A 16,610-nucleotide genomic window follows, 5' to 3' on the forward strand; every position below is an offset into this window, starting at 1 on the left:
GGTTGCTAGAATAGGAACTGTGGGGTATCTGCTCACAACTGGCTCAGAGGCTGTTTACAGCAGAATGTTCCTCTCCTAAAGGCAGATCCAGAGCTGAACTTTTTGCAAAGGTTTGAGGTGGGATTTGGTTCAGATTATGATTTGCTGTTACAGCAGCTACAGGCCCTTGCTGAAATCAGAGCTTCCTTTTGCTAAGTGGCTCATATCAATTAAGAGGCAGATTCACAATATGAAGAAAAAGGACAGAACAAAAGTGCAAGAAAGGAAACATTATTTTCCTTTGTATATTTGTAAGATGACAACTGAGTCTGAAACTTTATGAAATATTTGGGAACTGAACTCAGATGTTCCAGGCCAGTGTTCAATCATAAGATATCCTTCCTCTGGTTTGTTGCATGGCTGGGATGAGAGTAAAGTGAAATAAATCCTGGAGCTATTCTGCTTGTGTTTGGCATCTCTTCCATGAGCTTCTGTCTCCATGTGCTTCCCTTTGCCCTTGCTTCCCATTCCCATACACTGACATTTCACTGCTGCAAAATTTCAGTCCTTCAGTAACAAAGATGTTCCAAAAAAAGGTCAAGTGACAGGTGAAGTAAAGGTCTCTGCCTGGCCTTTCACCCTGCCAGAAAGTTTGCAAGTAAAATGCAAACCTAAGGGGTTTTATTAAGCTTTGCTTTTTGCTGTGTTAGAACAGTTCTTAGGAATGGAGTAATTTTGTCTGCTACCTTTGCAGAATTCAATTCTGAATTGGATATTGGTAGCTTTCATGCTTTATTATGTATTTAATACTCTTCTCCTTGCCCCCCACCCCCTTTTTCTTTTAGCAGCCTTAAGTCATGGGATTAGGCCAGGCTGCCAGATTTTGTCTGAAAATGAAATGCCTACAGTTCTCCTGAGGGTGATTAGGGTCTCAGGAGTGTGAACCTAAGGCTGGAAAACACCAAGGATCAGAAAACAAAGACTTTTTAAAAATCAAGATATTTCTGAGCTGCTACTGGGGACTGACCCAGGTCTGAAGATGTAGGCTGGTAATACTGTGTTATGTCCCATCTCTAACCAATGCCCAAAATGCAGGGATGTGTGCTGGGCTGTGACTCCTTTATTTCATAACACCAGAGGCAGGCATTGGGCTTTGCTGACAAATGCCTTCAACACAAGAGTTCTCCATGCTGAGCCTGCCCTGGCTGCTTGTCCTTTGTGCAGCAGCTCCAGGCAGGGTGGGAGAAGGAGCAGGAGAGGTGCAAGGAGCAGCCTGGGTGTGGTGTCTTTACTTTCCTATGCACAGCTGATAAAGACAAATTGCAAATTGTGTCAGCCACAGGGGGGGAAACTTTGGCTAGACTAGCCCCTGGTGTTTGTATAAAAATGAGGGTGTTCAGGGATCAAATGCAGGCTGTGCCTCGTGCCAAAGCAGTGGAAATACCTTTTTCCTAGATATCTTTTTCCTGGATATCTTTTTAGTTGAGTAATAAAGGCAACCTCAGGCGAATGGTTTCTGTGTCCATTCATCTAACATACATATTTCAAGATTTACTCTTGTGGGAAGTTTTACCTGCCATAATAATTTCCCTTTTATTGTTATCTTCATCCTCTTTGTCATTTGTCACTGAGAGCAGTGTGCCAGGATAATAGGAATTGGAGCTTGGATTGTATTATAGATATCAGTGGGAATTATGAGCATGCATCAGAGGGAAAACTTCACAATGTTGGAAACAAAGGTATTCTTGATCTCCAGTGCATAAAAATTGCATTGTGTTTAATTTAGGCAGTCATCTCACACTGTCCTCACATCCTCATGGTATCAGTGAGGGACAAACTTTTCTTTCAAATTTCCCAGCCTAAATCCATAGTAGCTGTGCTGGAAGTGTGTGAAACTTGACCTAGAATCTCTGCTAGTGTTGCATCTCCATTAGCATGCTATGTGCTGTATATGACAGGAGCTATAGGGTAACAACCTTGCTACAGGGGAGCTTTGCTTAGAAAGGTTTTAGAAGGTATTAGTCTTATCTCCTGCTGCTGATTTTCCCAGAGATTAATATCATGGATTGTTGAGGAATACCCTGAATGCATTTCGTAGAGGTCAGCAGGTAAACGAACTTAATTTCAATAAATTAGCTTAGATAAGCAAGAACAGCAGGCAGTATTCTTTGCTGACCTTGGAGCTGATTAGTATGGAAACTATGTATTCATTGTAACCCAGAATGAATTATCACCATCACCATTAAGGAAAAAGTAAGATCTTGGAAAGACATTTTGGGGTAGTCAGAGGTAGGCATAATGATAGACACGGTTGCCCATGTCAGGTGTTCCAATAGATTTATATACACGCCCCAAAACCAGGCTTTGTGTTGTGTGTCCCCTTGAGTTGGTGACAGTCTCTTCAGTTTGAGAACATGACAAGTACATCTTCTCCCCAGGAGCCCTCAGCAAGCCCTGTTCCTTTTGCCAGGGTTTCAAGGCGATGCAGGGAGTGCACGTGCTGGTGGGACACTCAGCACTGCATGGGTCTCCAGCAGAGCGGCAGCTGGGGCCTTGGCAGCATTGGGACAGCTACACCAGGACAGTCTCCTCCCAAACCCAGGTGCCAGGACTCTTGACTTCTCAGAGAAGCAGACAAATCAGAGATTTGCAATGAGATTTGATGGTGTGCTCATGTTCTGCTGAGAAGAGGGGTGAACTCCGTACTCCTAAAGTCATGGTAGAGACCCACATGTGAAACAGGTACCATGGCTGTTGTCTTGTCAGCCTGTCTCACCAAGAGGGAGGGTGTTTTTCTGACGGCTACATGAGCCCTGTTTTGCCAGCTGATCTGCATATCCACTAGAAGTGTTTTGCTGTGGCAGTTTCCTGGAAGAGTGAAGTGCTTCTGTTGCACAGAAATCCTTGAACCTCCTTGTCTCGCAGCATGCAGTACTTTATTTTTCCAGGAACTTCTTTATGAGTGTGTCTGCACTGCAGTTATCAATCAGCTGCTTGGCTCTGATCTCACCTCTCCCTCCCTCACTCAGAGGGGGTCCGTGGAGTCTAAAATTTGCTTCACAAAGGCAAAATCACTGCTGGCCATGGCAAGGAGTTTGCAGACTGAAAACATTGTTGAGATTTTCTCTGGGCCCAGCTCCTGCATAGCTGCTCAGAGCCCATGGTAAAGAGCTGTTGGCCAGTGCTGGTCCATGTCAGTGAGACTGGACCATGAGCTGAGCTCCATGGAATACTGCTGCTTTATTCTCTCCCTGTAAGGCCGGGTGGTGTGATCAAACCACATTCCTTAGTCATCAGATTTGCATGCCAAATTTTTTCGCATTAAGGCTGTTTTCTGTTGGCTCATTAGAAGCTGCACTTCAGAACCTACTTGCTTTAGGAAAAGAGGATATAAAAATTAAAACTAGTAGCAAATCTTTCTGGGCTCTTCTCTATAAGGGTCAGTGTGTTCCTTTGAAAACAGACATTGTGAACTTTGGGCATAGGAAACTGGGAAAGATGCCAGTACAGGATAGAATGAAGATTAATGCAGGCAGCTCCGAGGCAAGTTTCCATATTTCCTTTCCAGGATGCCAATATGCTAAGATTATTTATGAATTTATATAGGATATTGTTATAAAGGCTGCCAACAAAGACTCTCCCTCTTAACCTAAACTGTAGCAGTTCTAATGTTTCAGTGTGAGGCTTCTCCTGCACAGAGCTGCTACTGTGCTGAGCAGTGCTCCTGTGAAGAGAATACATTTCTGAAGGGATTACGCTGAAATAGCCCAACTTGTTTCCCTTTAGGCTTAAGTGAGATTTAAATTTTGGCTTGTGGATGTGAAAAACAAACACGTTGATTTGCTGAATTGCTTCCTGTTCCCAGGAAGCACTTTCAAATGAAGATAAAATTCTTTTAACGCTCTTTTGCTCACACACCTCAGTGCATAGGGGTGAGCTCCTCTGAACTGAGACAAAGCTGCCAAATTAGGATAAATATTAGCACCTCACACGTACCATGGCCCAGTTTTCTACAGATGCTCCAGTTTTTCCATTGTAGCCAATTATGTTTGAAAGTAGCAGTTTGTCCCAGTTTGACTAAAATAACACCTGACGTTTATGAAGTGCCTATTATCACGAGTTTCCCCAGCATTTTACAAATGACAAAAATATCCCTTAATACCTGTGCAAGCCGGTGGGAGATGGAGGTGGCAATTGGAAATGAAATTACAAAGACAATAATAGCGATAAGAAAAGACAAAGTGCGGCACTTTGAATTGTTAGAATTAATGAGTAAGTTTGAATCTGCTTGCATTTTACTCTGCCTGAGATCAAATATTGAGTCAAAATCTAGAAAAGCAGAAAATGTAAAGATTTGTTCTTTTTTCAGTCAGAAATACCCTTGATTTCAGGAGAAAAAAACCCAGTGAGCATTGCCAGGATTCCCTGTGGATTTCTATTACATCTCCTAGTAAAAACACAGTGTTCTAATGCCTTTTGACTATGGGATTTCTTCACTTTTTGTCGATTTTATCAACTTAATAAGAAAACTACTGTTCTGTCTTTATTTGGCAGACTGTGTCTGCCAAATTAAAGTTCCTCACAAATTAATTAAAGATTATTTCCTGCTTTGCCTGGCATTCCTCAGTTATAATGCCATTTTTTTCAGAATTCATGCATGACCTTCTCAGTGAAGCTCTGTCATGCACAAAAAACACCAAAAGCTTGTCAGAAGGGTATCTTAGTGCTATTCAACACTACACAGTTCCATTTCTTATTTTCTTTATTCTTTGGTGAGACAGGATAATGCTTAATCCTATCAACAGCCTCATATTTGTGATGTGCTGGCATCTTTTCTAGGTATTGTACTCTGTCAATTATTACAGAGGCTATTAGAGAGATGTGTATAGGACATTTCAAACTGTTGAGCTGGCAAATGTTTACTCCAAGTGGCTTTTGATTCCTAAGAAAATCCCACCACCCCTGAAAATATTTTTCCCTTCTCCCTCCTTTTCAAAGATTGCTGGGTGTCTGGGAAACAGAGTGGGGATGGAGAAAGGCTGCTTTTTAAAATCCTTTTTCATTTCTTGCTTTGTGATATATTTTTATTCTGTGTGGCAAAGGAGCTCTGACGCGTCAGTGGCTGCCACAGCCCTGCTGGCTCATGCACTCCTCAGCCAGGGAAGCCACACAGGAGCACGTGTGCTGGCTAATGTGTAACTACTTTTGTTCTGCTGCTGTTCTTTCTGAGGCTTGGCTGTTTTTTTATCCCAGGAATTCAGTTGGTTGGGTTTTTTTTACTTTGAAATGCAGGGCCTGTTGGATCATTGCATCCAGCCTTCTGCTTGCTGTCGCAGGTGCAACGGCGTTCAGTCTTTTTCCCAAACCTGACAAGTTCTGTCTTAAAACTGGTTACAATGACTCCCACTGGAATGCTGTTAAGAAACCTGGACATCTCACACTTGGAAGTATTATTAGTTTGCCTGTGCTGGTGCACCAGGATAACAGAGGGCCATATGGAAGATGAAGCATGTCACACAGGGAAGTTTTTCTAGTGGGCTTATTTCCACATTCCCTTGAAAGCCACCAAGTAGGCCAACAAAATATTCTGTCATTTTGCCAGTGTAGCCACCTAAGACATGGATTTCTTTTCACACTCTTTTCTGGCAAACTATGCTATCAAAGCTTTGCAGAATAGACTGCGGATACCAATTGTACATTTCGCAACTGCATTGTTTTTGGAAGATGCTTCAAAGGAGGGTCAAGTCTGAAGGCAGGATTTACTTCAGGTCAGGCTAGTGGAGGAAGGAAGGGCATAGCAGGTGGGAAGAGAGAAATGTTTGAGTGCTTCATGTCACCTGCAAGGACTGAGAAAAAACAAACTAGAGGCTTGGGGAAAAAAGAGCAACTTTTTGTTTTTGCTTGCAGATAAAGAAGAGGTGCTATTTAGCTCCTCAGACCTTTCAGTGTTGCTGTGCTGCTGGCAAGGGCACTTTGGCCATGTGGGACTGGTAACAAGCTGGAGCTGTGCCCTCAACTTGCCTCAGCTGCAGATTGCACAGATCCTCCTCAGTCCTGTGCCCTTGCTCCTGGTAAAAACAACACATCTGTGTTTTCAGACTGTCTGAATAAACTGACATGCCCTCTCAGCAGGAGTATAGCCCTTCACCAAGCAAATTGCCAAATGAATTTAGTTACATTGAGATTTCTTTATGTGAATAAAACCTTAGTAGATGCTCAGGCTTAAAATTTTCTAGAAAACATTGCCTGTGACTGTTGATACGCAATAATGTTCCTTGTTCCTTGAAGAAGCCTTTCAGAACTCGTTTCTTAAGGGAACAGGAATGCAGGAAGTTGATCAACAAGTTTTCTGACACTGATCTGCTGTCTCTTTAGATGACAGCTACTTTCACTGAGAGACTTTCCTGCAGGAGCTCAAAAGCAGGCGCTAGGAATGACGTTCTTGCTTAGGCAAATGTCAAAACAAGAGAATTTTAAGTTGTAGAACAAATTCAGGACATGTAAAACTAGCAAAATCCAAAGAATGCTGGAGATCTGATCCTTGTTGTCTTGGAGAGGAGCTGCACTTCTCCTGCTCCCCCTTACCTGTCTGAAAGCCCTTTCCTCAGTTTTCAGTGTACCTGCTCTTTGATCATCAGGCACCCTGGGTGGGACATGACTACAGGTATTTGCACTTCTTGTGCCAATATATTGCATTAATCCCCAGGGAAAGCTGAGCTTGTGTCTGAACATGAGGAGGCTGCATCTTGAAAAGCATCCACAAGAATGAACCCTGGACACAGAACCACAGCATGTGCCAGTTCCAAAAGATGCTTTCAATTACCATATTCAACCATAGGTGCTCACATTGCACAAAATTCAGAGAAATTGAACTGAGTATCTTCAGGGTGTGCAAAACAGGTGTGAAGCTCCAAAATTGCTGCCCCATTTTCCACAGCACTGACCACTCACGTTTAATTGGTTAACTGCCTTCAGTTCGATCCATCTGTGAACTCAAGTCAGTAATGTGATTAATTAACATTACTTAGAAGGGTTTGAAACTTATATTATTACTTAGAAGGGTGGAATGTGCTGTGTGTCAAGTGCTAGTGCCACTAGTGATGTTAGACACTGGTGTATACAGATTCAGGACAAACCAAATTGCCTTTTATTGAAACAGATAAATTGGTCACATTTCTTTGTGCCTCTGCCTGTCCATCTAACCACTCTGATGTTCTCTCTAGAGTTTCTGCATGCTTTCAAAATGCTTTAAAAGTTGTGATTTCAACACACCCTTTTGACAGTGGTCAAGATGTTCCCACTCCCCAGGGCATTAAAGTGAAGGAGGTGGTTATTTTTTAATTCATATCTCATTCATTGGGAGAACTTTGCATACATGATCATCTGTAAAATGTCACAAATACTTTAATTTACAGTGTAATTCAACATTAATTATTCACAAGGAATTGTATATTTGTGTCAGCTGTAAAGCACAATTGTAATTGTGCATTGAATGCAGTGATAATGCAATTGAGAACAGTATTGGTCTGTTACAGTAATTTATCCTGGGTATTTGGAATGCTGGAGTATCCTGGTTATCTGGACACATGGCTTTTATTCTGTGCTGATGCAAAATTAATTACAATTCCTGATGTTGTATGTGCAGCTGTTTTCCCTCAAGAAGAAGAAAATCTCACGGGGGCAAAAACTTAAAAAGAACACTAAAAGATCAGGGAATTGGCACTTGTGTTTGGAAGAATCTGAGTAATTCACAAGTAGAACAAGAATCAAAATCTTTAATGGTCTGATTGCTAAAACCAGTAACTCCAAGAGGAAATCATTAGACATGACCTTCTTGCAAACAGGAATTAATAAAATGTAATCTTAGGCTAAAACACATTTTAATTAACTTAATGCCTATTTCTGAGAGATGCTGGTTTCTATAAATATTATCTGCATATACAGTACTGGTAAGGAAATTGGTATAATCTGGGATTTCAGTCATGTTTCTTCTTGGCAATTTTTTTTGCTTTTAATTTTTTTTCTTCAGTCCCCACACTGACGCCTTATTATATTTCAGCCAAACTAGTTACTATGCCTGGCTAATGAGGAAAACTGACATTAAACTTCCAAGCTGGCTAATTTAATAAAAAGAATGTAACAATAATGTGGGCTCTTCTCTGCCCAGGAGGCTGCCACGAACAACTGACAGCTTGATTTTTGGTTTGTACATTGGCATTGATGTATATAAACATAAACTATACCCTCCCCTGTGTCCCAAGATGCTGCAGAGGCCATGTATGAGGAAAGTAAGGAAGTAGAAATAACCACCATTGACATGTGTAGGGGAGATGAACTAAAGGGCAGAAAGGCGTGAGATATTAAAAGCCAAAATTTTGCCTTTCCTGGCTTCTCATTTATTGTGCACAGCATGATGTAGAATTAAAGTGTCTGGGCAACAGTTAGTTAATGTGGAAAGAAGGATTACTTAATCCCAGAATCTTTATTTTGCCTGATCTTTCCCTTTTCCTATTAAAATCTGGTCTTATGAAGTCTTGGATTTCCTCTAGAATTACTGGGACTACTCTTTACCATCATTAGTCTTACATGAGATTTTATTAACAGCGATAAAGCAACGATCACAGTATACAGAGAAGGAAAAAAAATACAGTTTAAGAAAATTAACATTTGAAAATTTCTTCTTCTTTTCTATAGACATTTATCTAGTTGAAAGAGCATCTGTAACGGGTGCAGTGGCACTGCAACGATGGGCAGGGGAATCACATCAACAGGCAGACAGCACATGGAAGCATGAGGTCATCCTGTTTGCCATGTGTGCTCATAGAATCTGCTGTGCCAGGGACTGTCAGGAAGCTCTGAGAAATCTCTGCATTTCTGATTCAGAAAGCTGATCTTCCAGGAAGAAACGTGGCCATGCAAGGAACTAGAGGTGACTTCAGTTCTTCCCAGTGAGGGTGGTGAGGCACTGGAACAGGGAAGTTGTGGATGTCCCATCCCTGGAAGTGTTTAAGGTCAGGTTGGATGGCAGTTTCACCTATCTGGGGTGTCCCTGCCCATGGTGGGACGGTTGGAATGAGATGGTCTTTAAGGTCCCTTCCAACCCAGACCATTCTATTGCTACCTCATCTTGTTTATTCTCTGAGTAGTTCTTTGAGATGTCATGCGAGATTGCCTCATATGGGGAAAATATGGGTGACATGGGTGAAAGAAGAGAAGAGAAAGAGTTTCTCAACTTTTCCTTTGTCCCTGGCCATCAGAGTGGATTCAGTGGGAAGGAAGCACACTTAGCCTTTCAATTGCACAGGACTGTGAACAGGGGCCTGGTGAAGTGAAACACCCTTCAAATGCACATGTTGATGAGCTGCAGTGGACCAGTAATCTACACTACTTCATTCACTGAAAATGGTCTAATGTTTTGCATTTTGAGAGTGCATTTCAGTCAGAGCTTTACAAATACTCATTAAGCCCTGAAACACTGCTCTGGAATAGATGAATAAATTATATGGGGAAAGTAATCATTAGAAACCTTGTTGTTTTGTTGAATGGTGTACAGTTTTCATGTAACCCAGGACTTAAGTGCAGCAAGTCCTTGACACCTATTTTCACTTTCCTATATGAATATTCATTTGGCTTAGCTTAGCATTTCATCCCCACATCTTATCAGAATTAAAATTTATCCTCCTCTAATGGAAACTGTGCTGTTTCCCTGCCACAGACAATGGTTGGCATCAAATAAAATTGTTCTTTGTTCCCAAACTATGGTTAGAATTCAGTGGTTAATCAGATGCTGATAGCAAACACTCCGGGTTTCCTTTACATCCATGTGACAATACAAAAGACAATTGATATGTGGCTAGTGTAAGATTCACTCTGGACATTCCAGGCACACAGGGCTTTGTTAATACTCCAGTTTACAGATATGACAATATGTGTTACCTTACTTTGGGTCGTGTTTCTTTCCTCTAGTGCAAAAACCATTCTATTTTTCAAATTGTATCATAGATTTGTCTTAAATACATGTATCTATGGATTTTACATTTTGTTCTTAAAATCCCTTTAGAGTGTTAAAATTAAAAGAAAGGATGCTTCCAGGGACATATGGTGGGTTATTAAATGGTTCCTTCTAAAAATCCAGCCTGAATCTGGTCCACTTTGTTAATCTCCAGATGTTTCCCATTGCATTAGTATCAATTTAAATGAAACAAGTTTAGTCGAGGTGCTCATAATAGGAAAAAAATAACCATAATGGTATCATTTTTGCTACTTTTCTCGGTGAAGCTGATATTTGAAAGGCTGGAGTCGTAGGTGCACTTGATCCTGCCATCAGTTCTTATTACATCAGAGCTTAGATGTTCACAGAGCCAAGGGTAAGACCTGCAATATCCTAATTCATTTCATAACTGCTTTATGAACTGTCTGTACAATACCTATTCTTCTTGGTTCACAAGCCATAAAATAATCTTAGAAAAGTAAATATTCCCAAAACAGTTAAAACTGAAAATTGCAAAGCTGCTTTCCCATGCACCAAAATAACTATGTACCAGAGTTTATATGGCAAAATCATCAATACCACCAGCTGTTTTTTCAGCACTCCAGACGGATTTAATTATGATAAAATGCGGAATTTTAGCGTGATTTTATCTGCTTCGCCTCAACCCCAAAGGCAGTGTTAAACGGAATAATGCCCTTTGGTTGAGGTATTTGTTGTGAAATTCACCGAGGCTGGAGGGAATGGCCAGAAGTGCAAATGCTGGCTTCTTGGCAGTCTGGAAATGCCTCGGGCCACTTCTGCCGCTACTACAGCAAAGCTGCCACTCGGCAATTAGCACATTCCCTACAGATTTGCATATAATAGCAGCAGTTGTGATAGTTTCTCAAAAAAGTCTTTGTTTTCACCGTGCCTTCGCCAAACCTGAGCCAGAAATGTGTCATCAAAGCCGTCATTTATGTGTTTAAAAAACGAGCGCTGTTTTCGCGCTGTTGCCGTGGGACAGCCGTGGCAGGAAATGAGCAAAACACCCACATAATTATTGTTGACAGAATACAGTTTCAATTTTATCAACTGTAGCCCCTGTGTGATATGTTGTTAAGGCAGCCTTCAGCGTCTCAGCGAGTGGAACGCTGATTTGAGGAGTCTGCAGTGCCCAAAAGAAACGTGCAATTGTTATGCTTGAACACCAGAACATGTTAAAGACGTCTGCCTCACTGATATGATATGGGAGTAATTATTGCTAAGTCTCCGAGGAGCAATTAGAGTTGTTTTTTATTAAATTTTCATGTCTTGATTGACATTGAAAGTGAATGAATCAATATGTAAATCCAGATTAGAGTGATCTAATAGGGTATTGAGAAAGATGATACTTTATAAAACATTCTGTGGCAAAACTCTACAGCACTGAGAGGAAAACCCCATAAATTTGTCATGTTGCAAACTGCCTTGCTGTTGTTCTTGCTTTTGAATTTAATCTGCTTAGCTACTATTTAAATTAGATTTCAGAGGATGCTGTAATTAAGAAGGGGGATATAATTCATCATTTGTAGAGATCACATCCATTATGTATCTAAATAATATAAGTTATTTATAACAGTGTTGTATAGCAACCTTGGAGAGCTTTAACCATTAATCAATAACAATGGAGAGATGTCAATGTGTAAAATTGAATCAGGTATAATAATATTCCAGTTTGATAAGTATCAAGCTATTCCTCACTGAAATACATAATTCTCTCTCTTGATTTGCTTGGCTGCTTACTTCAGTGATTAAAAGGAAATCTATTTCAGGTGGGTGTTATTGAGAAGAGCAACACATTTGTGTGTATTTAAAAGATACATGGCATGGTCCTACTCCCTCAAGAAAGGAAGGGTCAAATAAGAAAGAATAATTTTTTGGAAGGTAATACTGCAGTAAATGAAGATGGTTTAGTTTCTTTCAATCTATATAAAATAATGAAGTTTTTTCAGAATGAATTGACTCTGTATTGTTTATCTATTTTGACTTGCACATTCTGACACACCGGAATGAAAAGGTGTGACACAGGTACAAGTGTGTTAAATTACTGAACAATTTTTTGCTGACCTTGCTGACCTTTGGTCAAGTGAGCTGAGGCCCTGACTATCTTTTGGTCTTTTCTGTGCAAGTCCACCTACACAGGCTCTAGGGAATGAAAAATACATGACAATTAGAAAAAAAGCATTTTCTTTATTACCTTGGCTCAGCCCAGTTAGATTCAAGAGTTCTGCTCAAGAACATACATGTTTTTTTAAACTACCTGTGCTGTTCTGTGCTGTCAGAAATGGCTCTCCAGCTCCATGTGACAGCGAGATGGGTCACAGGTATCAAACATGGCCTTACTGCTGGGATAATGACAATTCAGCCTGTCTTGGATTTGCAACTTACAGATATATTTTTCTTCTTTTTTTTTTGGGGGGGGGGGGGGGGGAAGAGACAACCTTTTCCTAGTTTTGTTGTGCGTGATTATTTATATATTTTTCCTCCTTAAGCCAAGCAAAATAAAGTTTTATTTTTATCTCACTGTGTTTTGGGCTAGGTGGAGATACAATCAGGCAAAGGAACACAGGAGGACATTTATGGAACTGTGCAATATTTGGGGATGGAGGAACAGTTGAGTGATATCCCTCAGATTTTTTTTTTCCAGTTTTGTTTAAAGCCTTCCTGTTACTATAGCTACTGGTTGTGTCATGCTCACACCTAGATGGTTTATCACATTGCCTTTGGAAACTGATTGCTCTTGCAAATCATTGAAGCAAAAAGTAGAAGGGGTTCAGGTGTGTAGCAGGAGACCATGGACTGAAAACCATGGAAGGACCTGAGCCCAAGCATAGGAAGAGACAAAAATAAACCTGGAGGATTGTCAGGAAGGCACATGTGCTGGGATTGTAACAAAAAGCAGGATGAAACTGGAGAGAAGTGGGACATTGGAAAGCTGTGATGAAGTATGTACACTCCATGCTGCCAGAAAAATGAGGGAGAATGATTAACCCTCAGCTACCTCCTTCTGGAGCCAAGCAGATAATCAATATCTTAGATTTTTTTGCAAAGGGATCTTTGAAAAAGGACTTGGGAGACCACAATGGGAAGAGATTGTTCTGCCTGGCAAAAGCTTATTCAGGAAGAGGACTGAGACCTTGGTAAGTTCCAAGCCTGCTGAGAAAGTACCATCTCTGGAGAGGTAGGGCAGAAGATGCTAAAATGGAATCTGGTCTGGAGTATTGTGTGGGGATGGCTGTTAGCATGCATAGAGGCGTGGTGAGTGATCTACAGAGTAGTGGCAAGATATTTATGGGTATATTAAGAAAAATTAGGTGAAAATCTGTTTTACCTTTGACATACTCCAATATGAAAACAACCTGTTGAACAGGTTAGTTTCTATTACCGCTGTGGACACTCCAGGGTGAAGTGTTGGGTCTTCCAAAGCAGATAGAGAGCAAACTTGGGGAAGAGCCTGGAAAGTGAATTCAGAAGTCTTACATTTTTTTGGGAAAAAATGCCCTAGTGATGATTGTTGGGAATATGTGACACTCTGCTTGCCCTAACTATGCAAAAAATGGCAGTTGCCAAAAGGGCTGGAAAAAGAGTAACACCAGTCATGAAATGGTGGACTCAAAACTGGGGAAAAAAGCTTTGATGGGAATAGAGTGAAGTATCTCATACTGGGGAAAGAAATCAAAAGCATAATTCCTGAACATCAGAGAATTGTACAGTTTGATTTAAAATTTGGAAGATTTTAGTCTTAAGGTTCTGTGATGCTTGTCTTTGCATTTTTTGTCCTTTTCTTAAAAAAAGGATCTCTTCATACTCAAATGACATGGGATGACAAGGAGTCTGTTTGTGTTCATAAATATGGAATTGACTTCAAGTGTCTGCTTTATAACAAACCAAATGTTGATAGTCACAGGTACATCAGTATTGAAGAACTGAGGGTTTCTCAGTGCTGCCAGGCTTACAGTGTCCTTTGCCAAGAAAAAAAAAAAAAAAAGAAAAATACCCTCAAGTGTTCATTACATAATGTAAGTTAAATTTCTGGAAATGATCCCGTGACTTTGGCACATAATTGTGCTTTTGTATTTCTCCCTTCTACAGATAACTTGAGCACTGTGCAGACATTTAACTATTGCCACCACTGCATAGAATGATAAGACTTGTCATGACAAATTATGAGTATTTGTTATTTAGCTTAATTTTTGATTACCAAATCAAAGTCCTAGTGTGTGCATTCTAGGTGCTGGGTATGTAAATTATTGAGACTTTGTGAAATGCAAAAGAGAGAAAATGAAGAGGAGATGGGACTATGTTAAATATAGTAATCATAAAGCTTGTGTGACAGGAAATTGTAAATTGACAGTAATTAGGGAATGCATTCATTCATTTTTGCTTTTGTGTGCATTTTTGTGCATTTCAGGGGACATACATAACTCGATTCTATTAATATAATTCATTTGGGCAAATGGATATTCAGGTGAGAGAGAGGTAATTAGATGTACTCAGATGTTTGCATCATGAAGGTAAATCAGTAGGATGTCTTTAAACACGAAGGACATTTGTAAGGAAAACAGAATTATTTTGAAGGTATCTTCTGGATTTCACAAAGGATACTTTCAGTGAGAACACACTTTTGAAAACCGACGGTGGTTTGGAAAAGAAAACCTTTTAGCTAAAGATAATGACCCTTTTTTTCACTCAGAGCAGAGTTCAGCATGTTTTGGAAGGAGAAGTTTGGATTTGTTATGCAGCACCAGCGTTGCCTTCTCAATGTCATTTTCCCATCTGTCTTGCTCAGCAGTGTCACGGTCTGGGCCGGTGTCTGTGTGCAGTCTCCAGTCAGATCCTGCTGCACAGGGAGACAGTGAGCCTCCAAACTATTCTCGTACAATGTCATGCTCCATATCTTCCTCAAAGGAACTGTGGATACAATTTGAACTTGTTTATATTCTTTCCAGTGGCCAGGAAAATGAATAATTCCCTTTTCCGTATTTGGGGTTCCTTCAACAATAGATTTACTATTATTTAATCTTTCTTATTTTATCAGCTATATTTATCTTTTGGTGCTGTTAGAATTCTGTTGCCTGACACAAGTCCCGTGGAAATTTAGGGAAATTTATTGCAAGGAAAATAGGCTCCAAAAATCTCACTTTGTCTAAAATTTGACATCACTTTCCCCACAGCACAAACTGCCCTGTATATAAAGTGTAAAAGATGTTTCATTTAATGTCAGCACTTATAAAAAGGTAAAACACAATCTATTGGTGACGATACCTTTTCTGTTCTGCTCAAGATTTATTTGGCATTGTACTAATATATATATTAATTCTGTCCTGGAAAGTGCTTAGGCTGGAAATGGGTGATGTCTTGCAGATGGTGTGCCAAATTTTTGTACACATTTTGTGCCTCTTGCAGCCCTTCCTTCTGTCTAGCTCTCCTGACTTCTGTAGGTTGTGTGGCTCAACAGAAAACACTCCAGATCAGGAACAAGTATGTGCTCTATATTTAGTCATGTCATCAGTAGTACCATTGTGCAAGTTGCTTATCTTTCTTAACTGTATCGGGGATTGTCCTTCCTCTCCTTGTAAATAACAGAACTCTTTAAATTCAAGAGGTTGGCCTGAATTCTTCCTGTCAACTAGATAACCACTCAATAAAGGTGCTCTTTAGTACCTACCAGCTGATGACAATTTTTGATGTCCATCTATTTCTAAAAATCTTAACATTTTGAACTAGCATCTTTTCATAGCAATATAGACTAAAATGGATCCTGTGAGATCATCTTTTCACAGCTCCTGACCTGAGACAAAATAAGTATACTTAGAATTTCCCTGACCGAAATTTTGTTATTAGCTAGCCTTTAGAAATTGGTGATAAGGGAAATACCATGATATTCCTACTCAGGCTATTTTACTGCTCATTACATTTGGAAAATTTCTATGCATCATCTATCTTCAAATTTATCTTGGCATAAAACAAGCTGTTTTCTACTCACTCTGACATGGATGAACAAGGAATAAAATTGATTGGTATGTATTAAATCTCATAAACTATATTTTAGGTTCAAAATAATACATGAGTGATCTTTTTGTTATCTTGTTTGCTTTCCCTGCCCACTAAGGTAATGTTTGGTCTTGGACTTGAATCTTTTTAATTTGTCCCCTTCATGTTTTAAACAATCTTAAGACTTCAGACTGGAAAAAAGTCTTTCTGCTGGTTCAATCTATTTCATTAAGTGCTTCTTCATCCTACAGCCTGACACTGGCTCTAGCTATGTGTGGCCATTTTTTTTTTTTCAAATTGATGAGTTCTGTTGGTACTGTTCCCCTGGGATGGCTTTTCCCCATGCTGTCTGAGAATCCAACAGCTGAAGTTGTTTTCTAATTTGAACAAATATTCCACAGTGATTCCTTAGTGTAGTTCTTCCATAATCTGAAAAAGTGTTGCAGTTTTAGAGTAACGGCATTGGAAATTTTCCAGGAATGTGGATTTGCCTAAAGTCTCCAAGATCTCTTCCCTATTTCCCCTATTGTCTGATTAATACATTCTTCTAACTCTAAGAATCGCTGTATTAATTTCTGGTGTCTTAAGCACTTAGCACTGCTAAAAGGGAATCACACTGCACAATCCT

The sequence above is a fragment of the Onychostruthus taczanowskii genome, unplaced genomic scaffold, assembly GCF_017590055.1.
Source record: "Onychostruthus taczanowskii isolate IOZ18803 unplaced genomic scaffold, ASM1759005v1 scaffold49, whole genome shotgun sequence".
NCBI classification, from domain to species: Eukaryota; Metazoa; Chordata; class Aves; order Passeriformes; family Passeridae; genus Onychostruthus; species Onychostruthus taczanowskii.